This window comes from Amblyomma americanum, chromosome 10 (assembly GCF_052857255.1).
Source record: "Amblyomma americanum isolate KBUSLIRL-KWMA chromosome 10, ASM5285725v1, whole genome shotgun sequence".
NCBI classification, from domain to species: Eukaryota; Metazoa; Arthropoda; class Arachnida; order Ixodida; family Ixodidae; genus Amblyomma; species Amblyomma americanum.
This window is the reverse complement of record NC_135506.1, coordinates 14427718-14434112: the sequence shown is the minus strand read 5'-3', so window position 1 is coordinate 14434112 and position 6395 is coordinate 14427718.

Genomic DNA, 6395 nt, shown 5'->3' with positions numbered 1-6395 from the left:
AATCGTCCAGAGCCCTTCACTTAAGCTCCCCTCATAGCCTGAGTCGCTTTGAGACCTTAAACCTACAAAACCTTAACACCATTTATTTAGCCTTGCTTTCATGTTTTCGTTACACGTCTCTCTTCCTGCCCTGCCACTTTATATGAAGGCCTGAATTCCCTTACAAAAATTTCTTTAGACAGTCTACAGACTACACTCCTGTCTATGAAGTCTATAGACCCTATATAGACAAACCTTAGATGACAGTCTATATGCACTGCAAATCCTATAGACCGTCTAAAAACAGTCTGTTGATTTATGGTCATACCCTTTCAGAAGACTTTCGTCTATAGACCGTCTATAGACTATGAATAGACAAAATGAAATATATATATATATATATATATATATATATATATATATATATATATATATATATATATATATATATATATATATATGAAGTATAATGAAGGCAGTAGAGTCTATAAGAAGTCTATAGACTATCTACAGAGCCATTTTTGTAAGGGTTGGGCTTTCATCTGACATGCTCATTTATAACACAGCCTCCATGTTTGGAGGCCAGGGCAGGACAACAGTGAAAGACGCCGCACTGTGCCGTCTTTCCTGCAGAGATAACAGACTGACCTAGAAATTCTAGACAAGCACATTTTTCAACGAACAGCTGTTTAAGAGCTAAACGCTTGCATATATTGTAAAATTCCACTATAAAAATCCTCAGATCTCCCCTCAGCAAGCTTGCATCTTTTTGCGCTTAACGTTTCTGCTATCGTCAAAAACGTTCCCCATTGTTTTTCTATGGTAGTCCTAACTGCTCGATGCGAGCGATGGGCAAAGTTTAGAGCAAACATTTTGCTACGCATTGGAAGAATAGACCATTACCTTCAATATTTCCATAACAGTACTTTACAATATCTTAAACTTGTCTCATAATTAAAATTGATGTCCATAAGCCCTGGACTTGATTGCATCAAAGAGCGAGCCCGAACATACTGGCGCACTGTAGCTGTGTTATGAAGTCTAGAATAAAAGAATGCACGTACGGTGTAATATTAATCACAGGCACTTCGCAGCCACTTAATCCTGGATCCTTAAAAGCACATCATATGTGCTGCACAGAAGTTGGGACAGTGCACACAACCTCAATAATTAAGCTGTGTTGCATCTCAGATTCAGACTTCCGCTTAAGTTGAGGCATGCAGTCAGAGATTCTGATGCCTGTCAACCCACCATCGAAATATTATCTAAACTAAAGCTTTAAAAGATAGAAGCTACCTTAGCTTTAAGTGTATGCATATTTTTTTTTTGCGGATACCTGGTGTACTTTTGCGGCTGTCGCTATGCCTCACTATGATATCGGCAATGGACAAATTTTTGTATTCACTCCACGTAAAAATGACCTTTACCATGAAATCGGCAATGAAGAAATTTTTGTATCCACTGCACGCAAAAATGACCTTCACCATGATATCGGCAATGGAAAAACTTTTGTATTCACTACACGTAGAAATAACCTTCACCATGATATCGGCAATGGAGAAACTTTTGTATTCACTAAACGTAAAAATGACCTTCACTATAAAATCGGCAACCATTATCCGGCTCAGCATTGTTTCCAGGCTGCATCGCATTGCGTATTTCATCACAAAAATCAAATTGTAACTTTCTTATTTGATCCTTAACCATAACCCGCATGCAATGCTGTCTGCACCGTCGACCCCAGTGGCTGTGAAAGGCTGCTCCAAGGCTGTGAAAGTACAACTGCAGTTGTTTTGTGTTTCCATTTACAAAAAAAAAATGAAGTAAGAATTAGAGCTGTGCTCAGGAAGCCTGAGAATCCCCTAGTGTAATGGCTGCAACAGAACATTTAAAGTGCCGCCGCTGTGGCTGAGTGGTTATGACGCTCGGCTGCTCACCCGAAAGACGCGGGCTCGATCCCGGCAGCGTCGGTCGAATTTCGATGGAGGCGAAATTCTAGAGGCCCATGTACTGTGCGATGTCAGTGCACGTTAAAGAACTCCAGGTGGTCGAAATTTCCGGAGCCCTTCACTACGGCGCCCCTCATAGCCTGAATTGCTTTGGGACGTTAAACCACCATAAACCCATAATCCCAACTTGAACACTTGAGGTCATGAATACTAGCTTTAAAGAGAATGCCACCCTAATAAACTGCTTCGGTTGCAGATGGGTTATCCGGGCGGTTAGTTTCTAATAGTGATGCCGAATTAAAACAAAACGCACGTACGCTATTTATGCTAACCTAGACTTCCGATTGGCTCTCTCTTCATACCTTAGTACTGTTTGCCTCGGATCGGAAAACATTTATTGCACTCTAGAAAAGAGATGCGGCTTCAGGCGGCGTCTTCCATCTTCCATATGGCGTCTTCCGTCTTCATTCACGGGGTTGGTGCCCTATAGTCCAACGCTCCACTGAGTATGGCCATCTCACGAGCTCGCTCTACTAGGACCCTTTGGCATTTCAAGCTTACGCTGGAAAGCATACTCTCCCACTGTTCCGCACTCACTCGGGTTATTCATTCTATAGATAGTTGGAGGCTCAATCTTTTTACAGGCACATGATATGTGGTACAAATCTGCTTTCTCATACTGCATAGGGAACATTTTACTAAGATGTTCCCTACGCAGTACACGTCTTTATTCTGGATGTCTCTCAAAGACTAGCATTTGTGGGGCTGGACGCTTACTTTAATGGTGTATTCATGCCTTCTTGATACTTTGTGCGATAATGAGGAGCCACTGACTCAAGTAGTAATCCTTACGTGGAGAAAATCTACAATAAAATCATTCGTGGTTGTGGCCACACCAATCTAAGGCATCAGTTTACCGAGGAAAACACAGTAAGATATATATTCCAGCAATTGTTTTTTTCCCAAGTTTCTGCTTTTGTTTCTGTTAACCGGCTCCACTTCGCGTTGATGAGAGGCTCATGCGTTCATTCTTTGCGTAATTCCCTCACTCAGTGGACATGATTAAACGGGGCAAATGCCCTATTGCACTCAAGCAACGTCGCAGGACAACTGTGCTTGTTTATCAGAAACCAGGTCACCGCTTGTTCTCGCCTATGTTGTTCCGCATTATGACGCTTGGCTTGATAAGCGAGATAAGCGAATGGGGCTAAATAAGTCACCAATAGTTGCGTGCCATTCCACAAAGCGTCTAATAGGTATTCGGAAGGTCTCGTACATTTACCTAATGAACATGTTGACGTTTAATCTATTCTTTTGCGCTCATTTTACGCGATATTGACCTCTAAATTAACATGGCTCAAGACCGCCTTTGCCTGTCAGCATTATTTAAAATAAATGAAGCCGATTTAGCTTGGGAAAGAATGAGGCGTGACTGTGAGCTCTCGTAAACTTTGCTTCAAAGCTGGTTGTAATCGCAATTTCATTGTTGAGTGGTTGAAAGTGCAACTTCTTCCTATTTTTTTTTCGTTACTGCCGTTCACTTGCTTTCTCCAATGCTTCACTGCTCATGGCCGGGAAATTACTGAACCCCAGATTTGCCGCTGGTGCAGCTTGCATGACATTAAAACTGCCGCCTGCTGCCGCAAAATTCTATTTGCCACCTCTTCGAGCGTGGCTACTAACTACGCATGAGATGTGTTAATGAAATGTATGCTGGAAGTTAGTCATTTCGCACCATACTTTTTCCCACGAGCAAAATGCGAGGTAGAATATATTATAGCGCCCGCTGGCAGTACTACTTCCCGTGGGGTCCGCGGGGACTATTAGGGCGCCTCGTAGTGAGGTGTACTGATGGACGTATACAGGTTGACGAATGTGCGTATGCTCGATTTTCAACTGGCGCCTCGGTGGACCGAAGTTGTTTGACCCACTGCGCTGGGCAAATCGCGTCTAAGAAATTATAGGACGGCTGCGTCTAAAACTAATGGCCATCTACAAGCCACTAATTGTAACTAATTAAGTTCCTAGCTTTGACACTTAAAAACAAACTATTATAGTTAAGTTCGTCAGCTTACAAATGATCATGGTTCACCTGCTTCCTAACGTCAGTCAACACTGCTATCATTATACTGTAGAACCTAACTTATACTTCAAAAAGCCTATTTCGACGAATTCGTAGCGGGCTGTGCTGAACTGCCCGGTAAGGTATCACAAAGAGTTTTAGGTGGCCGTACGCAGTGAGCTTGAGTACGCAACTAGCCAGGGCCAACTGAATGTGCAAGCGCAGAACGCTACATATATAGCTGCGGCTTGCAGGCGTACGCACGCTACGGGTACCTTAAGGCCAGACTCCATAGACACTTCTGCGTCCTACGCGCCGTGCGCACCTGCGCGCTGAACGCCGCGCCCCGACGCGCAAAAAAAGCGGTACACAAGTCCAAGCGCATACCGCGAGTACGCGTCCAGTCGCGCGCTTCAAGTAATGCTTGGAAGACTCGCTCCGGAAGACAGAGAAGCAGAACGCCCACTGATTCGTCGATGTTGACGCGCCGGAAATAGCACACGCGCTGCCGCGAGTAGCGCGCGCGCCGAATATCTGGCACTGTCGGATCCGAGCGTCGTGGACGCGCTCGGCGGCGGGTGACGCGTCGCGCATGCGCAGACTTCCTCTGGCCGGCGCGTGGGCGCTGAAGCGCGTAGGACGCGCGCCGAAAAGGGCCCATGGAGTTGGGCTTTTACAGGTTGGGTTCACAACATGATGCCGCGCTGCTCACCCTCTTTAGGCTTGGTACATGACGCTGACTAATATTTCTACGCGACAGCTCACTCTAGATAGTGACTTTCGTTTTTATTGATGCGAAAACATTGTATGGATCATCGGCAACGAAACCCGGCGTCGTCGCTGACCAGCAGCAGTGGCCCAAAAATACATGATGACGTCACCGTTGTATAAAAGAAATGTAAAATTTCTTCAGAAGGTTCGGGGAATTGCATTGACTTAAGACTCTGAGGTGAGCACGTAATCCATATACGCAGCAAAAGCGCGTTATCCTTGGCGAAAGTACTGCACGACTGGTGTGTTTAACGACGAGAAAAACTAGACATAAAGGACACTCATACTACTGGACTGTGCACTGTGGTGCAGAGCAAGAAGTTGTGCGTTCGATGGAGTCTGGCTTTGAACAAGCTCAGTTGTCCTCTTTCCATCATATAAAAGTACTGTTCAGAAAGGGGCTCTTCTTGTCCAAACTCAATTTCTGGGCCACTCTCAGAGGACTCTTCAGAACGTAGGTCTTAGACATCCACAACAAATAAATATGGAAACACTTCATGTTTCATAATGCTAGAACATGCACTTAGAAGTTTTCGTCGAATAAAATTTTCTCTTGGAAGAAAGAGATGACAACACCGAACTTACTGAATGTTGTGGGCATTATAGAAGCAATGATGGTGAAGGAAAAGCGGTGTTATCTGGCTTACTTGGACCGTGAAGCCTTCTTACTGGATACATCGCCTTTCGCCCAGGTTTCTTAAGAAAGGTTAGCACAACAGTCACGACAATAATGACAATAAACAATGCGACTACGGCAACCACTGTCCACATCCACAGCGACAAGACAGTCCACCGTGAATGCGGGAGGTCTCTAGTTGGTGACGTCACTTCAGGAACTGGCGCTTCAAACATCCGGGCGATGTTCGACATCTCAGAGTGGAGACCTTCACTGTTTGTGACGCGAGCAGCCAGATATGCGGTCCAGTCGGAGGAAGCATCGCCTTGTGGCAAGACGACAGAGGTAGGCAGAGACACTGCCACATTGTGCTTGCTGCCGGATGGAAGTGGGCTGAGGTCTCCATCCAACACGCAGGCTTCGGTGATTTCTGCCTGTTTCTCGAAGTCCGACAGGAGTGCGTCAGAGTTGTTGCTGACTCGAATCACCACCGCAGAGGCTGTGAGAGAATTTAACGGTCGCGGTCAGAAAGCGCATTTCTTGATGGATGGAGAATGATTGAGGACTAGCTCCGAAAGTCCAATTTCTAGCGAGGATTTGTCACAAGAAGATATTAGTGGGAAGTGAATAATCGGACCTTTTTAATTTTTAGATGTGAACTAGATGGTTTAGTCTTTCACGAAGCGATACGCTTAATACAGTTAAACATCCATACATGCTCTTCTGTTCTATCTGTTTTATTTTTTTTTGCCTTTTCTCAGGCAACTCATACTTAGTGCTGCTGACGGTCTGTACATTATGCACAAAACCACCTATATTGTTGGACACCAGCCTAGAAAATCGCGGCAAACACTGCCATTTAAAGCGGAAAACTGGGCTAGTTGGTGATGTTTAGATTCAATGCACATGTTAACTAGCGCTAAAGACAAGGACAGAAGAAAGAAAGACGGACACCACGAACGCTAGCGTTCGTGGTGTCCGTCTTTCTTTCTTCTGTCCTTGTCTTTAGCGGTAGTAG